General features: G+C 40.1%; 1 long non-coding RNA gene across 1 annotated transcript in view; it reads right to left on the minus strand.

Moving 5' to 3' along the window:
• Nucleotides 1-3,288: 3,288 nt before the first annotated feature.
• The window catches only part of LOC115786065 (uncharacterized), a 35,760-nt gene continuing 12,703 nt past the window's right edge, over nt 3,289-26,345 (minus strand). The window contains exons 2-4 of the long non-coding RNA XR_004020394.1: nt 24,795-24,892; nt 7,487-7,585; nt 3,289-3,685 (exon numbers count right to left, since the gene is read on the minus strand). This is a non-coding gene — a long non-coding RNA (uncharacterized LOC115786065). The remainder of the gene's footprint in view (nt 3,686-7,486; nt 7,586-24,794; nt 24,893-26,345) is intronic.

The following is a 26,345-nucleotide window of genomic DNA, read 5'->3' on the forward strand; positions in this document are numbered from 1 at the left end:
TCAAACTGACACCAAGACAAGTTTGAGATATTTTAACACTCCTGTGACAGTTTTGTTGATGTTTCCTTTATTTTGCCATAGTTACCTGCAGATGTGACACTGCTGGCTCCAGGGCATCCTTTGTCTCATCACAAAAGCCACTAGCAGTTGATACAAACATCATTGGACACTCGTGGAATACACACCATCTCACCTGTCACACTGTAACAATCACATTGACAATGTGCTGCAAACATGAGGAGCAAAAATTTACACAGACACAACCCTCAGCTTGGATTCATGTCCCATATGACCACTGACGTGTAGCTTTGTGAGCGTGTTTGTGTGTAATGTGTATGTTTTTATGTGTGTCAGTCTGTCTGTGTGGGGATAGTTGGAGGCCATCTTTCATCTCTTGCTGTGATCAGGTATTCTACATGATATGATATGATGATACAGGCCCAATTAAGGGATGGGGCTGTGTGAAAAATGTGATGACAGGGCAAGCGGAAGACTAGACTATGATCTGACATCTGAGAGGGAGAAAAATAGAAGAGAGAGAGAGCGAGGAAAAGAGTGAGAGAGGCAACAAAAGAATGGTTTAGGGTGGGAGAGGACAAGGGAGGACAGATGAACCTGAAAGATGGCTGAAGGAAAGAAGGGAAGAGCGATGCTGGTAAAGGAAATGAAAATGGGGCAAGTTTGAGAAAAATTGTGACAATGAATGTTAAGTAGGAAAGACAGACATAATTAATATGATTAGAAAAGGAAATGGAAGAATGAAGAGTGCAGTACTTTGAATTGTCAGTGACACCAGATTGATATTAATGAATAAAATCAATTAACATAAATGTATCAGTCACATCATAAGAAGTGAATGTAAGTGGGTAATTCATAAGTAAAGTCTTAATTTTATTGACCTCCAGTTCTATGCAGACTCAGCAAGACAATGACTTGGTCCAAAAGGAAGATGTATTTATCAAACTTATTGCAAAAATAATCAGCAAATAATGAGAAGTTAAGGTAAAAAAAAAAAATACCAAGAAAAAATTTCACTGTAGAATATTTCTTGAGTGAGTCTCCATTCTAGACATCTAGGACCAAAGTTAACTTAGCAGGTCAAATTAATGTGAAGCAGCAAACTCAAAAATCTACTGAGCTATTTATAAATAAAAGCATTTGCAGCCAGTTCCTTGCAATAGTTATGAGTGCAATCCACCAAAAGTAGTTTAAATTAGCATTCCTAATGAACTGACCCAATGAGGGAGCAGCTTCTTCATATATCAGGGCAAACACCTAAGTGAGAAATTGCTGGAGATAGTGTGGATTCTGTGGAGCACAGGCGGGCAGGACTGTTTTGGTACCAACTATTCTACCATATAAATCTGTGATCTTTGTGTGACAACTGATCTGTAGGATGTGTAGAATAACACAAAAAAAAGATCCTGACTCATCAGCATGTTGATGATGTTTCTGTGCCGTGTGCATATTTGCATTACTCTTGTTTTTGCCATGTGAGGGTGCAGGTATTTATTAAAGTTCATATTACATATTGTAACATTCAAAAATACACTTTCAATCTGCCTGGAACCCATTAATAGCTATAATTGGGATATTGGGATTTAGGGTAAGGACTCAATACAAAGCTAGAAGAGCCGACAGAGCCGAAGCTTTGGCACTGTTCTCACAACACTGAGTCAACCACCTGTGTCAATATATTGCACTTAACATGTTCCCTTAGCATTCCACATGAATTACTGCTCCTAGCAACAATTACCATACCCAAATCAGATGCCAAAAATGACGTTTTTTTTTTTTTTTTTTTTTGCTGTTACAGTTAACACAATTTGCAGTACATTTCCTGTGCAAACCTTTGTAAAACAAGTTTGTATGATTCATTTAAATACTCTCCTCCCCAAATTTTGAACTCTTACAAATTCATATGGAATGAGGTCAGCCGCAATCATTACTGTGTCCCCTTAGTCATAAAATTCACATTCACAAAAAGAGGTCACGGTGTCACAGACCGTTAGTAAATCTGGCCTTTAGTGGTGGCTGATAAAAATCTCAAAAATTTAATTTGTTCTGAGGTTGTTTGTTAAAGTACCAGAATTTTTTAATGTTCCTTCTTTCAAAACAAAACTACACTAAACTAACAAAAAAATTCTGCCTTGGTGGAATGAGAAAGAAATTTCCATCTTTTTGTACTGAGCTAACCAGCCAACATACCGGGCAGAAGTGGATTGCACATAATTCCTGATATTAAAGGGACAGGGGTAGTTGCTGTACAGTTTATATCTTTGAGGGTTATGGGGGCGTATATTTGGGCAGAGAATTTTTAAGCCTCAATTTTACTCCATTCTTTCTTTGTTTAAGAAAAAATATTCCAGTGAATGAATTCGTTTTCTCATTTTGTGCACACATTCTGTACTTTTTTTTTTTTTTACTAGAGGCCCTTAAAAGCTATAAAAGAAAACAAATATTAAACTAGCATCTAGACAGCCCTAAAATAGGATAATAGAAAAATATAAGCATGTATCTCTTTTATAGTATCCTCGTTAGCAGCATGCAAACGATTAAAAGAGAAAATTAATGCATTAATGGATTCTACAAATGGACTCAAACCATTATTTAATCATTGATCATACATGATTATTTTAATTCCCACGTGGTTTCAAATACTGCTGCCAACTGGAAAGCCAAGAAAGCCCCTTTAAAGTATATTGAAATTGAGAAACCTTAGTCATGTTATTGGTTCAAAGCCTGACATGCTGGTAGATGTGCAACAGGAAGAACATAAAATAGAGTAATAAAAGACAAATAAAAGGCATTGTCATCTTAATTTGTCTCTTAATTTTAGAGTGTGAATAGAATTTTGGAGACACTTTGACAGCAAAAAACAAAAGTGTACATTTTTTCCCCGAATAATGCATAGAAAAAATTATAATTATTGTAATTCTTAATTATTGCACATGCATTTACACTTGTAAATGTATGTGCAAGTGAACCAAAATGGTTGTAGAATGAAACAGCTTTTAAAGAGGAAGGCTTCTTTCTTGGTGCTGACTGAAATTTCTTTCCCTCACATTTTGTAAGTTTGTCTGGAAAAACTACAACTGTGTCAGGTGTGTGATTTGATCAGGACACATAGTGCTTTGATCACACTGCCAGCTTTTATCAGTGTGCATGCTCTTTTCATAACCACATAGGACCCAATTATGTCAAGCACATTGTTCTTTACCTGGAGTGCCACCGCACTGAACAGAAAGGAGGAAATAACTTGCACTTAAAACATCACTTACAGGGGGAAAAAAGTCTTTATTTAGCTGTCAGAAAATATACTTGTTAAACTCAATCACTGACATGAAATAAATACATGTTTTAATGTGTAGAATATCTTCATCTTATTTTAGGAAGTGTTCTTCCATTAAAAAAAATAAAAATAAAATAGAAAATATGATACCCATCAGAACAAAGGCACAGTAAGTATTAGAATTACTATTTTCAGGCTGTTGGTGAGAGTATTTGTCAATTTGGTGAACAATCTTATAGGATAAGTTGACAGAAATACAGAAATAAAGAGTGCAATGCAGGTTCAAGTGTCAGAAAGAGTCTGTTACTCCAGTCTGTGAGTTTTATAAATCTTGAAGCTTCTGTCTTGCTGAAAGTTTGGCTCCTTTCTTCTTAATCTGGATAACTTATTTATCTAAAAAAGAGAAATACAAAAAAACAAATCAAACATTTCATTGATGAAATATGCATTTTATCACTGCAAAGGCATTATATTTTATCACAGGAGTTTATTATTACAGTTTTAAAGAAAAATATTGATCTTTTTATACAAAAAAAAAAAATATGACACACTGAGTTTAGGAAATATTCTTTAGCTTTCAGTAAACAGAATTATTCCACCAAGATTGGAAAAAGAGTGAGTTGCGCTTCACGTACAACAAACACATAACCTCTGTGTTTACAGTTTGCCATAAAGCATGAGGGACAGTATTTGTTGTAGAGTTTCATCACATCCCAGAGCATGAGCCTTGAATGAAAAGAGCTCAGTGAGCTGCGAGTTCCCACTGTACTTGAAGGCGACAAAGGCCTCAGCAATATCCGCTGACATTAGTCCCCCTCATATCAAGCTGCACTTTCCTCCTATTGTTCTCTCTGCACTTCTCACATGTATTGTCTTACATGATATCCTTAGAACCTGATAAGAAGCCCAGTGGAGGTTTTTGTAGCTGAGGACACAGTCCTGGGAGTGTCTCAGGGTTACAGCTGCTTATTATTCTCTAATAGACAAGCCTAGAAGACTCTAAGGTCTGGGGAACGCCTTACCGGATCCCTGTACCCTCAGCCTAACCTGGGTTACCTGCATTTCCAGCCCTTCCTCCATTACTCCTGCCATACCTGACACTCCCTTCCTCCAAAAAGACATTATGGTATTACATTTCCTCGAAACCATAGAGCTCGTTGACAAGCATGGAAGGTATTAAGGGGCCCAATATGAATGTATAGGCTGTACAGAACAGCTGGGGTCATTTGAGGCAGTAAGGGTGGCTGTCTGTGTCATCATCAGACAACAAAGACAGCAAAGCATTTTAGGAACCCATGACTTCAGCAGAGATTTACCATTTTCTTTTTGCTGATTTAAAAGGCCACTTGAAATAGTGGATTACACCTTTGCAAGCTGTAGTAAGTCAGTAACTCCCCCTTTTTTTTTTTTTTTCAGGGAAAACAGAATATATGAAAGTACTCTTTTGGCCAGACTTGTTTCCTTGAACAAGTCTGTCTGATGTTTGGCTGACAGTACAAAATAGTTCAGGGTTGGCATGGGGTCCCTGGGCCATCAACAGTCCAACTCAGCCTGACTCCAAGAGATGAAGGGAGGTGGATTCAGACAACTCAAGCACACCACCCTGTCTGCTCACAACTCCTCAAGGGCAAATACTGCCTGCCTGTCTATCCGTGGCAGCTGATCGTAGTCAAAACTACATGTGCCTTTCTATGCCTATGCATCCTGCTGATATTCTTTGCTGACACTGCAGTTTTATGCCTATAAGGATGATGTCCACAGTATATGCTTGTGTGTATGTAAAAAAAGAAAAAAATCTTTCAGTAACTTTCAACCAAAATGTGGTCTTTTGTTGCTGTTGTTAATGAATGATATATGCAAGAAAAAAATGGTTTAAACAACAACAACAACAAAAAAAACCCTCATGCTTTAGCATGAATTTTTAATGAACATGTTCCTATAACTTCTATAGGGCTTAAGAAAGCTGTGAAATGATCTAAAACGCTGCAAAGAAAAGTTTGTATCTTTTATGAAATGGGGCATTTTTAAAAACAGTTTTAGCCTCTGCTTTCTTGGTTGTCATAAGATTTCATTGCAGATTTCAAGCGAAGCACAGAACCTTGGAGTACTGCAACAAAAACGTTTATACATTTTTCTCTTTTTTAGCAATCCAAATCATGTTATGCATAAAGTTGTGGATGCCAAGATTTAGAAATTGAAATGATAAATTTGCTTTAATCACTGGATTCATCTGGTTTGATTGAGGCAGAGTGGTGGTTATGGAAGGTACCTTAAAGTTGTATTATGCTCCTTTTTTTGCATTGTTCCAAAACTCCTGTATTGAGTAATAAAGATCCCTGATTTCTGTTAAAGTCTTAATAATACAAGCAACAACCAAAATATGTAACAACGGGTTGTAAAATATGATCTAATGTTTTAGCTTATGGCCTTACGTTGGTTAAGCCTCAAACAGTGAAGTCAGTGTATGGGCAGGTTTCTTGCACTCTTGGGTCTGTATAATGCCAAAAATAATGATATCCTTAATACACTCAAAAAAAAAAAAAAAAAAAAAAAAAAACCAAACCAAAACAAAACAAAACAAACAAAAAAAACAAAAAAAACAAAACAAAAAAAACAAACAAACAAAAAAAAAAAAAAAATATATATATATATATATATATATATATATATATATATATATATATATATATATATATATATTTATATATATATATATATATATATATATGCCCAAAATGCTGGCTTTAAGTAATTTGATTACATGCAAATTGACAGCCCCACCTGCTTTTCAGACTTTCTGTTTGTGTGGAATAGCCAATCAAATGATGGGGGGGTGGCTTCAAAGGGAGAGGGAGCTAATATGATTTTTTTTATTCACACAAAGGATGAATTTAGGGGCTGGACCGAGACCCAGCGCAAGATAATTTTTTTTTTTTTTTGCTCTCTGTAAAATGCAAAGTTACACTAGTGAGAGGCCAGAAATAAAAATACAACCATTGTAGGTCCCATTGTAACTATTTTCATTTTTCATGTTATAATATAAAACATGTATAGGTGTTTTTTTTTTCTAATTATGGATATTCTTCAGTTCCAGTCGACTTGGAATTTCCCAGAGTGGCTCTGTAAACATGTATAGTTGCCGTGCTGTTCATCGCAATGCGCATTTATGCAGAAAAATACTGGAATTTTTGGGAGTGCTCTCCCCTCATCCACAAAACAATAAAAAGGATTTCATGTCAAAGTGTCCCCCAGGAAACTGACAAAGGCAGAAAGTAGTATCTGGTGTTGCCCCAAGTCTGGTAACAGGGTGGAGGAGTTGTATGCCTTAGTCTCCTTCTCTAACTACTCCCAGTAGACAACAGTCAGATGCTTCCGCACTCCAGGAGGGAGAAAGTGATGCTGCTAATCTGCAGAGAATAAGACCTGACTGAAGTCTTTTAGAACTGGAAGAGACTACTTATACAAAGTCAGCAGGAGGAACACAATGCACATATAAACAGGTCCAAGTACTAAATAAGACTATTTATTCTGCATATTGCAGTCTATGACTGGACAGGTTTTCAAACATATAACTGCACGAGCAGCTGCCGAAAAACAAACTGGGCGGTAATAAAATAGACATACATGTGCACAAATGCACAGCCTGGAAACCAAAACATCCACAAAGATGTAACACACACAAACACATCTCTCTACCATCCCATTGCCTGCCTCTCCTTCATTCTCTGTCTATCTCTGTCCAAGCTTCTGAACCTTAGGGAGACACATTCTTTTTCATCTGTCAGTATGGATGGAAACAGACATGTTCAAAACACACAACAATGGCCTCACCAGCACCAAGGAGGCTCTATGTTTTGTATGCTTGAAGCACTGCATTATCTCTTAAGTGTCTAGCAACCTCAGTATGGTAAATAATGGATGCTCCTCTTCCTTCTGAAAAAAAAACCCCTTCTTTCACTTCAGGGACCAGTCATGGTTTACCTGTATAAATGCCCTTTCTGTGTCTTTGGAGAAATGGATAGCACGAAAGGATGTGGGTCAGATGATTTCATTAGCACAACATTTCTCTCTGTGTCTCCTCCGATCAGCCGTTTGACAGATGCACTGTCACTCAAACGTGTCTTACAGAAACCTCCATACTCTGAGAAAAGATGCACAGAGCAGGCCATAAAACAATGGAGAGAGTTCAGTCACCTCTTAGATCAGCCGAATGTATTCCGTGTCTGACTTATGGAGACTCCCGTCATTATTCCATTTGTTTGGGGGTCATGAGCAACTTCTGGTTCAGCCAACCTAAAAAAAAAACAGGACAGGTATGATGTTTAGGGTTGTGAATATACAGATATTTCACAGATGCTGCATGGAATTCAACTTGATCAAGGTAAGAAGGTAAGAGTCCTGTCTGCTTATTGACCTACTTGTTTCTTTACCATTAAGTCAAAGGAGAAAGCAGGATTTTGCAGGACTACAGTGTGCCACTACATAACGAAGTCTCTTTGGTATCCCTCCCCCGTTCATTCTGAGGTTACATCGAAAGAGTTTCAGCTATTGTGAATTATTTACTTGATTCTCCATTCGGCCCTTTAACCCCTCAGCAAAAGCACAGGCAGTCGGGGTTAAAAATACACTCCCACAGGATCTGAGTTTGACTCTACATCTGTGAGTGTGTGCTTGTGTGCGTTTGTGCTTGAGTATGGACAGAAAGGTGAATTTAAAATATAAAACAGTATATATCCCACAGAAAGCATATTCCTCCATCTGTCTCGTGCACTCTCTCTCACACACACATACACACACACACGTGCTACTTCATGAGGTACTTTTTGAGTGAGAATCCAGGCCATCCCAGATGGGATTATTATAACACAGCTTGAGCTGTGGAAGCCCCACGAGAGTGATTGTGTGAGTTTCTGTCTGAGAATGTGTTACTCTGTGTTTTAATGTTTGTTAGACAATGAGTGAGTCCTGACCTGAGCATCGATGAGGGTGCACCTGTCTGCGTGTGTGAAAGTATAAAACATATAGCATAAAACTGTGCTGTGCTGAACCATTAGCATGAAGGCACTTTCACTTACAACTGTGTCAACGTAAATAACTGGCTTACAAGAGAGTAAGTATGCAGCACATCTATTTATGTTTACCTTCTGAGTCAAAGGCTAGAGATACATGTCTAGCAGCAAACTGAGGCTGGAGTAGGTTGCCGGGTCTAACTGAGGGAATAATGTTGCTGAGATACAGTATGCGGACCTTAATGGATCTGCACCAACACATACACACACAAACACCTACTCTAACTTTCCTTGGCTATGTTGCCGTGGTATATCCCTGCATGCAGCAAGGTTGTCATGGATACACCCAGACACATCCGCCATCCCATAAGCGGGGGGATGCTGAGCGCTTCAGAGGGGCTGGCGCCAAACCCTCAGCCCCCATTCTCTACCCCTTCCCCCAAAATGAATTCTGTCCCTATTCTCCCTGAAAACCGGCTCAACCTTAAAAAAGGCTCTCTGCTTGTCAAACGCGGAGACCCAGAAGAAAGCGGGAGATGTTTATTTATTTATTTATTGCTGTGTCGTGGCCTCCTTTGCTCCCAACAGGAATGGATCATTATGTGCCTTTTAACATGATGGAATGATGACGACTGAGCTATAAACAGAGAAAAACACGTCTGTACCGGTTTGACTCCAGTCGTAGAAAAGCTGAAATCAATGCTGAACCTGGAAAATGGGTGTATATGCATGTACGTGTGTGTGTGTGTGTGTGTGTGTGTGTGTGTGTATTAGCCTCAGGGCTGTGGTTAAGCCTGTAGTTTATCCTGAACTGATCCTTTTCATTAGCCATTATCAATAATTCAACATTGCACTTGCTTTAATGGTTTAATGTGGGCAAACCCTCAATCTGCACACATCCACATGGACTCACACACACACACACACACACACACACACACACACACACGATCTGCTTAATACCACTCGCTCTCTTGCCTGTGCCCAATGCCACCAAGGTGAATATAGATGTGTTAACATGCACATAACACAGTCAGCGCACCTAAAGCTTTCAAACGTAAAACACCCATCAATCACATGCACCATTTTGCCCTACCAGGGTGTTACAGTGTACCTTGACTTAGAAAAGAAAAAAAATTCCCTACGAAAGTATTTTTTTAACTGCATATCAAGTGATATATGCAATAAAATGGCACGTCAGATTCTCTAGTCTGAGATGAGGAAGTGAAAGGGTTAATCTTTTATGACATGCCCCCTCCCATTCTTACACTCTTTGCCCTCCCTTTCATATTCTCCAGTATGGCAGTGCTCAGTAGCTGCACATATGCTGAAAAAAATAATCCTCTTTGATTGGAAGGCTAATTTGAAGTGTCAATTATTCTTATGCAAATTAAGGTACAGTTTCTCACGTCTGAAACGGGTTTGGCAGCACACATGTGTGAGTGTGTGTGTGTGTGTGTGTGTGTGTGTGTGTGTGCAAATCTCCCTCCAAACATACAGCACTATCAAACCCTTCCCCCCAACCAACTCTACATCTATACCTCTTAGGCAAGAAAGCTGACATACAAAGAGAGACAGTATAATGGGATGAGTATATTTGCATGCACATTGTCCACACTGAGCGCTAAACAGATCATAAATTGAGAGTACAATGTCAAAACAGTAACAAAGGCATAGAAGTGCAAGTCAGCTCGCAAAACATTCGACAATACGGAGGCATGGTTCTATGCTGTAATGTAAATAATGAAATGATGTCGGGTAAACAGGAATACAACGAGAGCTTGGATGTATCATGGGAAGCGTTGTGGTTTAACAAAACAATTTACGAAAGCTTTTGTCATCTAAACGCTTTCCAGTAGCATTCTCTTCTTCTACTGCCACACCAGAGGTGCCAGCAAGGAATATAATCCTAGTGCCTGCATAGAGAGAGCGAAAGGCACAGTACAGGAAGATCCTGTTTAAAGAAAAGGGAATAAAAGGAGAAACTGAGAGCAGCACTATGTGCCTAAAAGCATACATCTGTGTCTCAGTACAGTATGTGAATGAGTGCATGCTCCTAATCATTATAATGAAAGCTATGGATTCCAACTTGAATCTGGATGAGGAAGTTAAACTGACAAAGAGAGACAAAGTGAGGATGAAAAAAGAACCAAAAAAAAAAAAAAAAACAAGCGGACAGAAGGAGGACTCTACAAATAGACTCTGTTGTCTGACCCTCTCAGCTGATCTGGCAGCTCAAGTAAGAAAAAAGCTTTTCAGGCCCAAAACAGGATCAAACAACCTGCTACAGAGTCCGGTTACAGCACAACAATAGCTTACATTCACTCAGTTTCAACACACAAGCTTTTTACCTCAAAGAGAGTAGAGGCAGAGAGTATGTCTGGTTGAGAGGGTGGGTTCATGTGGGCATGGAAGGGAGTATAGTGATATCTTAAACGATAATGGTGTTCAGCAGATTAGATGGTAGCCGCCATAGTGTGTTTGTTTTCAACTGTCGACTCCCGCCTCTCGACTGAGATGTATGGTCAAGCCTGCAGGCAGCCTCAGTCTCGAGGAAAGCTTTAGATGTTAGGGAAAGTGAAGAACACTGACAGATAGCATTCTGAGATAGAGACAGCTGTGAAATAGGAGCAGGACAGATCATCATATATAAAGTGAAATACATTGAAAGCTAAAAACCTGCAGTTCTGAAAACAAATAATGTTAACTGGTCGTATTAAAGATTTTTAGAAATTTTTAATTCATTTTCATCTCATTTATGCACTTTCCTTTATTAGCTCAGAAATTTTAAACTCAACACCTACTGACAGAGTCCTAAAGATACAATTTGTAGCTCATTAATTACACACCCACAAGAGGCAGAATAGCATCTGCTAACCTGCTAAGACCTAGCCGAACAAAAGCCCTGACAGTTTGTATTTGTTTTGCACTGGCTCAGTAGTTCGGAAGAAATTAGTATGCAGTTAGGGATGGGAGGGCTTGTCAAGATCAGGAAGAAATCTCTACCCACCCACTGGGTAGCTCTACATTCATGAACAAGGTTGACAAGAAAGCTGACTAGTGTAAAGACAAGGAGCAAATAAAATGGCGGAGAATAGCCTGAATATTCTTTTTCATATGAGTGCACTGAGAACACCTTCATAGACAGGCCTGTTCTCTATCTGTCTGTCTTATATGACTGTTCATCTGTCAAGACACTCACTCTCCCTTTTTCTTTCTCACACCCTCTAGCCCCTCTCTTCTTTTCAAAAACTATGTGTCATGCACGTCAAAATGCTAGGGCCAGTCCTTTTGAGGGTGTTCTGCTGGACCATAGAGCGAATAAACATCCATGTCAGGAGAAAGCGATCTGGGGCCCTTCTCTAACTGAGCCCGATCTCTCCTGGGAAACACACAGCTCATACAATGGATAGAGGAGGCCTTTTGTTGAGTCTCTGGGAGCTGCAGGGCTAGCTCTGGATCAAACCGTGGTGTGTGTATCTGTGCATGCGTGTGTGTGCATTTCTTCATTTTGTGCATGCACACACACACATACAAAAACTGCAGCAGCACAGACACACACACACACACACCTTTGCCCACACACAGAATCACAGACTTTCCTCACCTCCCTAAACTCGGTGTGACTAAGTAAACTTCTTCACCCTTTTATAGCCATTACCTGAAATCAAGAGCAGGAGAGAAACGAAGAGACAAAGATGAGAATTGTGACACAAGTGAGTGTTGGACTGATTTAAACTGGTTTTGTATCAGTCTAAAGGGGCTTTCTGTGGTATTATATTCAAATCACAGTTCAAAGCTTGCTGCTGGACTCACCCCCCCTGGGGTGCAAGGCAGGAAAAGTCTGCAGGGAAGTGTCTAATGCTTGTGGGTTACCTGTGTGTGTGTGTGTGTGTGTGTGTGTGCGTGTGTGGCTCTGTTATTTATTATGTATGCTTGAGAAATTTCTCACATATATGATCTAATATGAGTTAATGGGGGAGTGGCTGCACACAGCCCCACTATAAGAGAATAATAATGACCAGAATGCACCTAAGTGCACATTTGTTAAATCTGTACCCCGATCAGCTGTTGTGCTATTGTCTAAAAACTGTGTTTTTCATGGCTGAACGGCATGATTATATGTGGTGACAAAACAAACACTGGAATACAAAAATAGTATAGTTCCTCCCCTTCTCCCAGAATACATTTTAATAAATTTCCATTCAAGCCTTGCTCCTGGCCGTCTGCCCCTCATGTAGGATCTATGAGAATTCTTCTCACTGAAATGAACTCACACCGTCTGACCCTATTCATCCCCAAGACTGCACTTTCTCTGGGACTCCCCCTTTTCCAGTTCCCCGTTTCCCACAGACCCCCTCACTCTTCTCTCGCCCTCTCTCTCTCTCCCTCTCTCTCTCTCTCACTCTCTCTATTTGCATCCTCCCCTTCTTTCTCACTACCTTCCCAAGGCCCCCTCCCATCCCTAGTCTCTGCCTTGCTTTCAACTCCAATTTTGGGCACAATGAAGTTGTTCTGGCTGACAGTTTGGCCAGTAGAATAAGTGTTGTTTGAGCCCGCTGTGTGGCCCTGTAGTGGGCCCATTCTCCCCCTCGCCAGCTCAGTTACCGAGAGCCTGGTTGGTGGGACACGGAAGACATCCGTCCCCACACTCCCACCCTGACCCAAACAATTAGGCTCAAACCACCATGAGGCTCACCTGCACCTCCTCCTTACATGCTCTTACACATGCATGGATAAACACACATCTGTTATGGTGTAGCTGCTGCTACACAAAAGCCAGGTTGGCCTGATTTACTCAGTTACTTCATGTCTTGTAGGACGTGTCAGAAAGGATTCTGTATTGGGGTCAGCTGGAAAGACAAAGCCTGGAGCCCTCTCTCCTCTGTCGCTTTCAGTAAGCATCAACCAGCCTCTCTATCCAGCTCCCCCCTCTGTCCCCCCCTCAATCCCTCTGTTTCTTCTCCAGCTTTCGCTCCTGTTTCCCTGTTCCGATTAGTTACCAAACAAATACAAAAATGCACACTATAAATATTCTTCCTCAGTCTATGTCCATCCGACATGTACGCACACAAAAGAACACACACATGCACAGAAGCCAGGACATGGGAAAGTGGCTGGGAGAGGCCCTGATGGGGGGACCATATGTCCAGGCGTTGTATATCAGTCAGCTCACCCCCAGCGCTCTGCCAGACCACCATAACTTAGTTTGTCTTCAGCACAAAGTTTGGTCCAAGCTTGGCTGGGTTCATTAGGAACCTATTCTCTGGAACCAATGAAGCTCAACAGACCTCCAACAAAGGAGCTAATCACACCCACTGCTGCTCTCTCGCTTCCTTACCTTCATTCTGCTTCTAAAAAAATATGCCTCTATCATTTCCAAACAGCCCCACTCCTTTACTTAATAGAAAACCAAATATATGTAATCTGCTGATACCAAACAATGATTATTGCAACAGCTAAATGATGCCAAAAACAGCAATTGTCAGCTTGTCATACCTTTTATTCTTTTCTGATACAGAAGCAAATGTGGATAATAATTGCATCTCCACCAAAGAGTCACGCATGCAGCTGCTTGTGTATGTGAGTGGACTTACAAAGTGTCATGTTCACACCTGACAGACACTTTCCTCTCTCGGATGCTTGTGTGTTCTTGAATAGCTGTGTGTAGAATGAATGCCTGCCCACAATGTCTTGTATGTGAATTTGAGGGCATGCGTGAGCAAAAGGATGTGGTGCACTGACAATGGAGAGCCCCAGGGTGCAGAATACTTGAAATGACCTTGAACCTCGGCATTCTCCATTCCCATGGCTGCGGGGACGGTGAGTATGTCTATATATCTATGCGTGTGTGTGTGTGAGTGTGTTTGAGGAGCAGAACAATGGAGCTTTGCTCTTTCTTTTTTAAACACATCAGCTCTTCCAAAATTCTTTATTCCGGAGAGTCAGGGATAAAATAATTCCAAGTAATCTCTGTATAGTTTTAAAAATAAGCATTTTTCCCCACAATCATTTAATTTTTAGATATTCTTTAACAAGAAAGACATTTTAGACATATTTTCAAGTTACTGTCATAGAAAAGACCTTGTGAGTTTATCTTATCACATCATAGTGAGCTAGCCACTGTAACATACTCCAATACCCCCACCAGCCCACAGCAACTGTATTTGCTCACCCTGTATCCAGCAGAGAAAGAGGCTTGCTCCATATCATGTTCCCTACTGTGCTCACAGGCTAAAGGCAAGCATGAATGTGGCTGATATGGACATGGCTTAAACATACAAGCACTGTACACAGAGGATGGTCCCAAAGCACACCAACACACACACACACACACGAAAACACACACTCATTGATGTGCACGCAGATGAAGAGGACTTGGTGGGTTAAGAATCGCGGTAGGGGGTACTGATGGTGAAGAGAGACCCAGCGAGGGGTGGTAAAGGCCATACCACTAGGCCCTGCTTGGACACAAATGTCAGCAGCATGATGACCTGTATACAGAAACCCAACCATGAGAGTACAGGAGATGATCAAGGAGGAGAAATAGATAAAGATAACAGGCAATGCAGCCAAGGCAGCAGTATATACGAGGTAAAGAGAAACTCTTATGAATGTGTAAAGTTATTTGAGACAAGGTTTTAGAAAAGAAGCTACACGCTGAGTCTTTTTTTATGTCTCGGGTTTTGTGTATTTTCAGAAAAGGGTTATCAAATTATGACAAAGGCAACCTCTTTTGGTGTCTCTTTCTACTACTATAAAACAGTTTTTTCAGCTATCCTAGTTGAAATTGGGCAGGTAGCAGGGTAAACCCTGAATAGATCACCAGTGGTGTTGAACATTTCACCTTTTAAAGAAGTGCACAAAGAACAAAATGCCCGCTGCAGCCTTAAATGCTGAATGCTTAAAAGCATTTTTTCACTTGCACTTGAATATTCCAAGCGATGCAAGCATCATAGATAGCACGCATACCATATCAAAGGTCAAAACGCAACACCATAACATTTCAAAAAAACTCTGAAGAGAAGAAATGTAAACACAGAGATACAACAGCTCCTGCACAACTATTGGGTTACACGTAGGCAAATCGACAAAATGGTATTAGCAATATAAGTTTAGCTCCCAGAGAAAACAAAGATATAATAAGTAATCCATGAAACAATCAATAATATTTCTACATATACATGTTCTATGGAGAAAGAATAAGATCCAGACTCATTGCAGTGTTGACTTAAGCTCCATTAGGTATGGTATCAAATTTCTCTCATAGCAAGCTCGATAAAACATACTGAACAGCCAATAATAGCAGCTCACGCACACACAGGCTTTAACTGACGCTTGAGTTCTAAAGATTAATTTAACAACCGCATTTATAAAACTAAGCAGCCAGGCACACAAAGCAGCCGCCGTGCACACATAAGTTCCTTGGCATGAGCATATATGATGTGGCAGGTCATTCAGATTTCAAAGTTAGATTCTGCTGCTGCAAATGATCGGACACTCATGATGCAGCCACGCACACACAGTCTCCTTGATTGGAAGTTGCAGTTAACTGTGTTGCATGGAGTTACGCTGTAGCACAAACATGAGCACCATTTTAATTGTGGGTACTCAAGACTGGACTGGCAATGCTTCACAACTTACCTGACATGCAAAGATCATACCAAGATAAACACCAGCTTTACCACTTTTCTGTTGACCTACGCAGACATGTACTTCTAGGACTCTGATGCATTAATACTACAAGACTGAATTTTCCTACATGTCTACATAAACGTTTTCATGGTCCTTGTTTATTTTGCCACCATATGAGTCTGAAGTGGACTTCAGGTGGTGAAAAAGATGAGGCTCATATGTCTTATTAAATAATTAAATAAAAACAATGACAAGTGTTTCTCTTTTTTGCTTGTTTGTAAGTAAAGTAAGATACAATTTATAATTAAAAGTTTTTATATCTTCAATTATGCATTGCAGATTAAATGTGCTCATGTACAACATTATTAGAAAACAAATGCCTGGCTTATTTGATGGCAAAACTTGGACAATTAATTTTCAGCAAAGATTGAAGAATTGTGAGGTATTTTTGCTAATCTGATCTGAAGTAAAAAAAAAAAAAAATCATGTCAAACATCAAACATCATTCTGAAGGACATTTTACACCGTTTGTACAAGAAATTGTATTCAGCATTGCACTCTATTATGCTCTATGCCATAATGGGAAAGGTGACTGAAATACACATGCACACACACAAACACAATCTCTAGCTGGCCATATTGAAAAGTGCGAATGCCCTGGCACAAACAGCAAAAGCTGATTCGCTGAACCCAAACCCGGGGCCATTTTTCTCTCAGTGAGCTCCGTCTTCAGGAAAAAACAAGTCCTGAATCTTCACTCTTAATACAATTTTTCCTCTCTCTCATGTTCCTTCATTTCCTTTTGTTTCCTCTATCTCCAGCCTCTACCTCGAATCACAGCAAAGTTCCTCAGTGAAAGCAGTCTGTTCTACTCATCACAGACACTTCTACAGATCCTCAGCCAGACAGTTGTGATTTGTGCCTGTGTTAAGGCAGAACTACTCCTTGCCTTTTTCACAATAAAGATTGCTGCCATTATCTGGAGCTATTCCTCTAGATGACACAAAAAAGACGAAGAAAACATGGGGGTAAGAGGATGAAGGAATTTCATCCAACCACTGTATGAATTTCTGATGGAAACTTGAGTGACAATTTCATATGCAATTGTCCGTGTCACTCACAGATACGTTGTCATGTCTGATTCCCATCTTCTGGAGCTGAGCTTTAGTGGGTACAGTTTGTTGTCGGTGGACAGCTTTTAAATGTCCAATAAACCTAATGTTGTATTTATTGGTGTAGATGATGAGGACTAAATGGGGTTTTAGGACTTGTTTTCTAATTTTGATTTAATGAATTCTTTTGTTTCTGTTTAGTCAACCACACACACACACACCCACACACACACACACACACACACACACACACAACCTTTGACTGTAGTAAAACCTGAGTAATAATTCAGCCAATGTGGAGTGAAAGTGGCGGACATGCAAATTCAAAACTGTCCTCTTTCACATTGATGTATCAAAGAAAATCTTTTGTGGCCACTGGGCATTGAGGGTGGGAAAAACAGAGATTCGAGGGGGTCCCTTCAGTCACTCGTTCAGGCTTTGAATGAGCCAGTGCCCAAGCAGGAAAGATGGTGTGCCAGTGGTGTGTGCTCTCTGCTAATTGATTGCCTCTACTAACAAGAGCATAATGTATTCTATTGTGATCATCCTTTGGCCATGTTCATTAAGCCAGGAAGCAGTGTGATCTTTTCTTTTTGTCTCGCTTCTGCCTCTTTTCTCTCCCCCTGCTGCTCTCGTCCCCCCCTCCTGCTCCTCTTTTTCTTTCTCCCTCCTCTTCTCTCTGCCCCTCTCTGGATGGGAAAGGTGATACAAAGGTGGTATGACAGGCAAAACATCCCTCACCATCCCAAATGCAAAAAAAAAAGAAAAAAAAAATGGGAACAAAGGGCAGGTGGATGGAACAGAGTAGATGACTTTTAGAATGATGAGGGATGGGAGTATCGATGAAAGGTTGACAGGGAAAGACAGGGAAGAGAGGTGTTGGGAGATAGAAGGATATGGAAACAAGAGGAAGATGGTGAGAAAAAAAGACACAATGAAAGTGTGAAAAAAAAGATGAGGATCAGAGAAGCACCTCTCACTACCTTCCTTCGTACCTCTGTTTTCCTTCACCCCCACCGCCCCCGTCCCAGCTTCTGTTCCTGCCAGGTTCCCACCTGCTCCTGCTCTCCTCTCAACACCCCCCCCTTTTCCCCTCTTGCCCCCTTTTTACCCACCTCTCATCCCCACTTCTGCTCCCCCATCTTTGGTTCACTTCTTAATGAGAGTTGACTGGACAATAGTACCACTGTTGCCCATGTTTGGAGGCCTGGACTGAAACAATCGCTGTTTACCCAAGTGGTGGCACAGCCTAGACTCTCTCCTTCATTATAGCTGGGCCAGGTCTGATTACTTCTGTTCTGCAAGTGCTAGAATACACCACTAAGCCCACAACTACGACTCATCCACTTTCCTGTCTTTTCAGTCGTAACTTCAGCTGCTCTGCTAGCACTAGTCTCTTTCTGATTTGCATATTCATTACCAGTGACCAAGAGAATCACATTTACTACAGGGGAAGGATAAGGCCGATAAAGAAGCAGAGAAACCAAAACAGAGGAAAGATGGACTGTAAATGATTAAGTAGTTCAAAAAAATCATTTGTTGAATCTGATCTATTTTCAAAATGACCTTCATAAACTAGGACAAAGCTAATTTCTTTATTAAAAATTCCCACTGGGGTTGAACATGCTGCAGGCAGTGGCAGTATGACTGACTGCAAGAAATAAGAGAAAGCTCTCTTTCCATAATGGTCTGAGATAATAAAAAAATGGCATGGAGGTACTGTTATCAAGCTGATGCTTGTGGCGAAGACACGCTGAATCAGTGGATTGAAAGCCTTTTCACTCAGCCACATCCCTCAGCTCTGTGGCTTGTAACAGAAGTATGCTACCAGCACTATGCAAAGCAGCATCATGAATATGCGTAATTAGGTGGGACTAGTGTAATTTTTCTGGGTTATGGGATGTGACATTTGCGGGGCTGGAGCATACATCAGTGTAAGCCCGACTGACAAACGCAAATCCCTTTCTCTGCAATAAGCCTTTTTACACTTTGCAATACAAAATATCCACTTTGCCTTCATACACCTAATAGGTGTATGTAAAAAAAACAAAAAAACTAACAAACACAAAAAAACCCCACAAAAATAAATACACACACAAGTGCATCTTTGTACATCTTTGCATGCATAGACACACACAGTCAGATACATACATAATAAAGACACTTAAACACAGCCTTGTAAACACAGCACAGCTTGTGCATTTGAGCACAAACAGAAACTCTCAATCACAGTTCATTTTAACAACGCAACGACAGATAAGCAGAGCGCATTTGTGTTTAGAGAAAAAATAAAAATAAAGGCCTAGTTGTATTTAAAGGTAGTGGACATGGGGGTAACAGAGCTGTACAATTACTTCATGATAATGATGGAAAGCCCAAATCAATAAAAACAGTAAAATTAAACATGAATTAGAACACAGAAGGACTTAAAGACCAAATAGAAAGGTTAACGGGGGTTGGGGGTGACATGCTAGCATGTTTAAGAAAGATGCACATCCTTTGATAATGAGCTTTGCACAGTAATTTTTGCAACCACAAAATTCCTCTATCACCAACACCCCCAACACTTAACTATTTTGTTATGAAATACCTGTAAGTAAGGTAATATTTTCTGCTTTTTTCTCTCTTTTTTTTTTAACAATGACATTGAATTACTATGCCTGTTATTGTATACCTTGTGTTTCTTCTCTCCTTTTTGCATTAGTATTCAGTTCAGATGAAATTTCAAAAGAGCAGAACATATGAATTCACACACAAAAAAAGGACAGATACACGGCCAGGGGTACATTGCCAAAAGTATCTATTAATAATTGGATCATATTCTATACAACCAGACACACTCACATAGACACATAAGCATGCACACTTTCAACACACCTTTCTAGCTCTTCAGAGAGAACCAATTTATACATACTGTACTGAACCCCCCTCACCACCTCTCATCTCTCTCTTTGCCTTGCCATGCCCCTTTTCCTTTCCCCATTCACCCATATAGACACAAACACACACACATATACACACACACACACATAAAGACATAGAGACACATACACATAAACACACCGGCACGCAAAGCACCCTGCCACAATCCACCACCCTGCCACACATACCGAAGGGGAGGACACATCCCTCATAGCGCCCAGGAAATTAACTTGACATTTGATGCAGACAGAAAAAAAATATATTTTGGTGGGGGAAGGAAAAAAAAAACAAAGTGTACCAAAGCAGGGATAGCATAAACCCATCCCTTGTTCACCCTTCCCCACTCCACCCTCCTTAAGCCCAGGGACGCATTCGAGGGGGATTTTAGCGATCTGCAATGCAGACGCCACTGGGTGCCCATGGAAAAATGAGCTTCATCTTTTGCCTGTCCTTGTCAGTATATGCTGTCTGTCCCCCTTTGTTTCCGTCTTTTATGATCTAGGCGCACCATTTTTATATCCATATTTTTGTTGGTTTTATTTGGAAGGAACTTGAAAAAATATGTAGAACACTTGCATTTAAAATTAGCCACACCCTCTAAGATATTCTTTGTGAATAAATACATTAATGATGTTTTTTTTTTTTTCAATTTAGCAGTTATCTGCTAAAACCTTGGACAGCTATGCCCACTAATATTCTTTTATTGAGGTGCAATATTTAAATAGCTTTGTGAATCTGGTTAATCACTCCAAAATGAACCACCAGTTAAGAATCAGAGAGCAATAAACAGCCCATTGGTTGCAATTTTGCACAAAACCAAAACCAAAACAGCTGTTCCTTTAATAGTACACCTAAAATTTAATGCAGCAGACTAGAAAATAAAGCGCAGCGTGATCTTGCATAAGATTAACATAGTCTTGTAGTAACCTCAGCAAGGAGCCCAAACACTGAGAGTGAGAGCAAGCCACAGTTAATACATCATTATGCTCTGCTACCGTTTATACCCGTGAACACACACAATGTGCAGCGAGACCGCAGACCAGCTAGTGTCTGTCTCAATATCCCCTGCATTAGACATGCAGGAATGTTAACATCATTATGCACAATTGTGCGTGTGTTTCTGTGTGTGCCCTCCCCCTTTTTTTCTCCCCTGCCATATTGTGTCTGCGGGTTGGTCCACGTGTGTGCGTGTGCACACACATGGTGTGTGTCTGAAAGAGGGCGGCGTTATTTAAATATGATTGTTTGCAGGCGAGCAGAAGCACATTACTGATTGTGGACTATTGTCTTGATCAGCCTTGGCCATCGGGGTGAGATGCTAAAGGAATGAATTTTACATAAATCAATATATTGCGCAAAATTTTCCGTTTATGATAAGGATTTATATTCTAATAAGGTGTGAAAATGAAATACAAACTGGGAACTCTAACCCCATAAACACATTTTAAGCACTGAGCAAAAAACGGTTACATCATGAAAAAAAAAAAAATGCTATGTAATTTAGGATCTAAGCAATGTAACTTTGAGCTTATAGGAAGAAAAATGAATCATTTAACAAATTCTATGCTGATGAACCTGTGATGATGCAGTAAGCCTGACAGTGCTTTGAACGTTCATGCTAAGAGCCAGTCCTAATATCAAGGAATATAATGCAAGCATATTGCTTTTTAGAGGTAGAGGGAAGAGGCCTGGGTTGTCTTCACCTATTCCCAATAGTTACTGAACCCACTCATGAAAATGTCATGTAAGATAAAGTTTTCACTGTGATGGCAAGGAGGAGGGGTGTGACTGTTATTAGCATGGTGCCACTAATATCTGCTCTGGATTTTTCTGAGACGATACTGCCAAAATATTGCATCACCCTAACACACACACACACACACACACACACACACACACACACACACACACACACACACACACACACACACACACACACACACACACACACACACACACAGCCAATGTATCACATTTGCATTCACTCCATTCACAATAGCATCTTCAATGAGCACTATGTGTTTTGTTGAATCATAAAAATAGAATGTGATTCTCCGCAAATAACACAAATCCATATATCGTTTATGCATTGTGGGTAAACAGAAATAAAGCAGAATTTAAAAGGAGAAAGTCTTGAGAAGAGATTTACAATGAGATTCAAAACCAGTATTCTTCAGTTATGTGACACAACTGAAAGAAAGACTGTGTGTGTGAGTGTTGTATACAAAGTCCTTGGCATCCCTCTCTGCTTATACAAACTCCCCCACCACCACCTCACTACTACGCTTTCTCTTGCTGCCAGCAATTTGCATTTATTTGCATGATTTTTACGATGTGCATATCCTTTGTTCTGACTGTATGGTGATGCAGAAGAAAGCCTCTCTAAGCAGCGCTATTACACAGCCCACTGGAAGCTACTTAGATATTATAAGAAAAGAAGAAGAAAAAAAAGACTGTAGTTTTATATGTTTTAATTATGAATTGATAGGATGAGATTTCCACAAATACCAAACTCATCCGCTTGTGCACCCGTGGTGCATCAGAATGAAGGTGGGGGGGGGGGGGGGGGGAGAAATGAGGATGTTCTAGTTTTGTGGAATTTTTGAACAAGCATGGAAAAGACATATTATGCTATCGCTAAGAGGCATGAGCATCTGCAATATATAGCATGGGGAAAGGATTGCATCCAAGCATGAAATATGGAATTACTTGACAAATAGGAAATAGGAAAATTATAGATGGAAACTAAATCATTGAAGAGAGGGAGAAACTTTCACTATTTTACAACCTATTATTTAAACAATTCACTTTTTCTCCCTTAATTTCCACTCTGATTTTAGTCACCCTTTTTTTTTATTGTTTCCTCTTCTGTTACCTGATCATGAAGAATGAAGCCTCCATATTTGCTGTGCTATCTTTACTGTGCAAAATTATTATTTTATTCTTTGTGAATGGACCTAATGCAGCTCTTCCCTGTATTCTGGCATCTTTTGTTCTCTGATGTTGTTTTATCTACAAAGACCAGACAACATGTACACTCACGCACGCATGCACCCACACACATACACACAATGACACTTTAGCACTCCTTAATCATACAGACACATGCAGATGACTTCATTAACCGCTGTGGGCTAGCACTGATGATACAGAAGCCGGCCTGCAAGACTCGAGGGTTTCGCTGAATGCAGGCGGCACATTATAAATACTTATTCCCGCTGGCACCCTAATAGTAAGCAGCTGTACTTCAAATCTGCATACTGATAGATGATTATGACTATAGCATTACAAATGAGGTGATGGAATATAAACAAACAATACTGCGTAGTAGTATTTTTTTATTAGTTAGTTTTTTTTATTAGTGCTTGTTTTAATGGTTGGCAGATATGACTAAAGGAAGAGTTACAGTGTAAATGATTTTTGTATTGTCTAAGTTGTGAGCAGTGAGAAAAAGAATGAGAGAGAAATTCTGGATTTCCACAGACTTGAGCAGTGACTTTTTCTACCGAGTGACTTGCCCTGACCTTCTAATTGGCCCTTCTGAGAAGTCCACCAAATGTGTGCGAGTACTGGGAGTAATTAAGAACAGTAATACCACAGTGCACTGAGGCCCAAGGGTGCTAACATACCATCATATCTCTTCAGCCCCTTCATTTTTTTCTTTTCAGCATCACCAAGAAATAAACTAAAAAAGAATGTGTTCAGTCATTGGAGTTTTTTTCTTTTTTTTTCTTTTTTCTTTTAGGTGATAGGGAACAAATGTCAGTGTGTATTTTTTTGACTATCATGACAATGTCGATCATTTGAGCTACATGTGGAGTCTCACATTTCGGCAAAATCTATTTATAATAAGGATGGCATAAAGAGATGAATGTCAGCTCTTGCTGCTGGCTAATTCAGAAAGAACACCCTCCTCATGACAGCAAACTCAGCTTATCATTAAAATATTTGTCTGTCTACAATAACATGAAATGCTGCATGTGATAATGGTGGGTAATACAGCAAGATGCCCCGCATGTAATTAGTGTTAATGTGCAGATTCCAGTAGCTAAAGGAGATTGGTTTTTTTGCAATCACTTCCTGGTTGTAGTTACTGTTTGTGTGTGCATTGTTGTGATGATGAATAGTGAACAGTAACCTCTGTTCCCCCTGTGCTTGTTGTCTTTGGTATGGACCACAGGGCAAAGAATGGGTCATGGGATTTGATATTGCCCACGATCACGTTGCCTGAGCTCCCTTCAAACCACTGTTATTCTGTTTACTGTGTCCTCTGGACCACTGCTAACATCTATGCCTTTATCCAACACACACGGGCTAACTTTGCTTCAGGCGAACAGACACACATGGACATAGACACATACACTTCAGCGGAGATAGGCATAGAGAGAGAGAAAAAAAATTCAGTCAAAACAGCAGCCAAAACAAAGAAATTTGGATGTTTTGATAAAAATTCTTCATTATTTTATATTCAAAACATCCAAATGAATATCAAATAAGACCATAGTGTGTGTCTGACCAATCAATAATTCAGTTATGTTTTATAGAATAAAACAATTACTGATAAATGGCCAAGCAGCAAATTGGTACTGTGTGTTCTACTGAAATGTTTTGTCCTTGAATTACCAGAGGTCACAGTAAACCCATACAGCCACAGTTTGGGTGTCATTAGGCGACACTCAGGTTTCTGAAAGATACACAGATAAAATGTACAAAAGCTGAATGTTTGTGCACATGCCTACACATTCATCTTGAACAATGTAGGCCAACAATGACACACAGACACACATACACACATACACAGTTTGTTTATTAACCAAAGCTCACCTCATGTGGGTCCATTAGCGTGCAAAACTGCAGAAATCTTGTGTTGACCTCTACTTCCTGCTGCAAGCAGTTCCTCGCAGCCCCCCCTTCCTCCAGCACTGCAGCAATGAAAGACATACGCAACACAAGCAGGGAGTGTTTACTGAGAGGTAACCTTTACTTGTTGAGCAGCTCTTCTCGAGCAAATCACAATTAACAGGTTTTCACTAAAAATAATGGAATGACAGCAAACACTCGGTTATGTGGTTAAGGAAGGAAGTGGAGGCAGCTTTTGCCATAGCTAAGTTTGCTTGAAGGCATTCAAATTGGCAATAACTTTGTGCAAATGTCTTCTCAACCTTTACTCTTTGCCACAAATAGTACACCAAACCTGGGACCTTACAGAACATGAACAGCTGACTTGCATATCATTTGAAGGTCATGGCAAGTAGTTTTGCATACTTCCAAATATCATTATAAATCTTTCCTCAAATGTTAACTTAAAAAAGTTTTTAGTGAGATGTTTAACGCTATCATATTAAAAGATTCTCATCTTTCTTGTTAACTACCCAATTATTTCTGGTGTGTGCCAACACAGTTTGTGTAGCCATGTTTGAACCCCATCACCATTGAGCTCCAGCTCACTCGCTAACATGAAAATTAAAGGGCTAGCACATTTGAGATCAGAGATGGTTATTAAAGACAGCAGCAGCCTATATGGATAGTTTGAGACTTAATTTGTGGCTTCAACCAACGATCTAGCCGTGAACTTGGATACATCCTTAAACAATCGGGAATTCTTTTTCTTTAGCTTCACCTGAAGACAGGCACAGAAGGATGCAGGAAGAAGGTTGAACATGGATGACAAAGCATGCACTTTAGACACAACACTTCTTTAGATTTCATCACTCTCATGTTGTGCTTATGACTCATTAGGAGACAATGTACAGAAATGTACCGTAGACTACTGTGTAGTCACTTTCGACTGGCTTTCTTTCCTCTTGCGCTCCCAAATGATTGTGAGACTCTTTTAGCGTGTCAGCATCAAGCTGACAGACGCCACATTTTATTAGAGCTCTGTATTAAAGCTCTCATGCGCGCACAAAGCTACACATTCACCCTGGCAGTGTGTGCTGTAAGAGGTAATTAATAATACAACCACAACATGTTCTTATTTTCCCCATTTAGTTGTGTTTTTATTTCATCACATACAGGCCTCATAAGCGCATTAGTATCGAGCACCCTGAAAGATGCATGCATGTCATGCACCTCTAAATTTAATCAGCTCTTCAGGAGTAAAAAGAATAACCAAAATAAAAAAAGTCAATGACTGGGATATCAGGGAATATTCTCATACTCCCCACTGCAATGTTGCACATATTTCTGAGTGTGTCTTGCGGTTGTTTGGTAAACCAGTGTGTGTGTGTGTGTGTGTGTGTGTGTGTGTGTGTGTGTGTGTTTGTATCGATGTGTGTTTCTAGCCCTACAGCAGAGTTTAGGGTAACTATACAGCATTCCCCCTCCACCTTCACCCTGTTCCCTTTGCGGCTTGTGTGACTTGTCTCATCCCAT

The sequence above is a fragment of the Archocentrus centrarchus genome, chromosome 9 (assembly GCF_007364275.1).
Source record: "Archocentrus centrarchus isolate MPI-CPG fArcCen1 chromosome 9, fArcCen1, whole genome shotgun sequence".
NCBI lineage: Eukaryota > Metazoa > Chordata > Actinopteri > Cichliformes > Cichlidae > Archocentrus > Archocentrus centrarchus.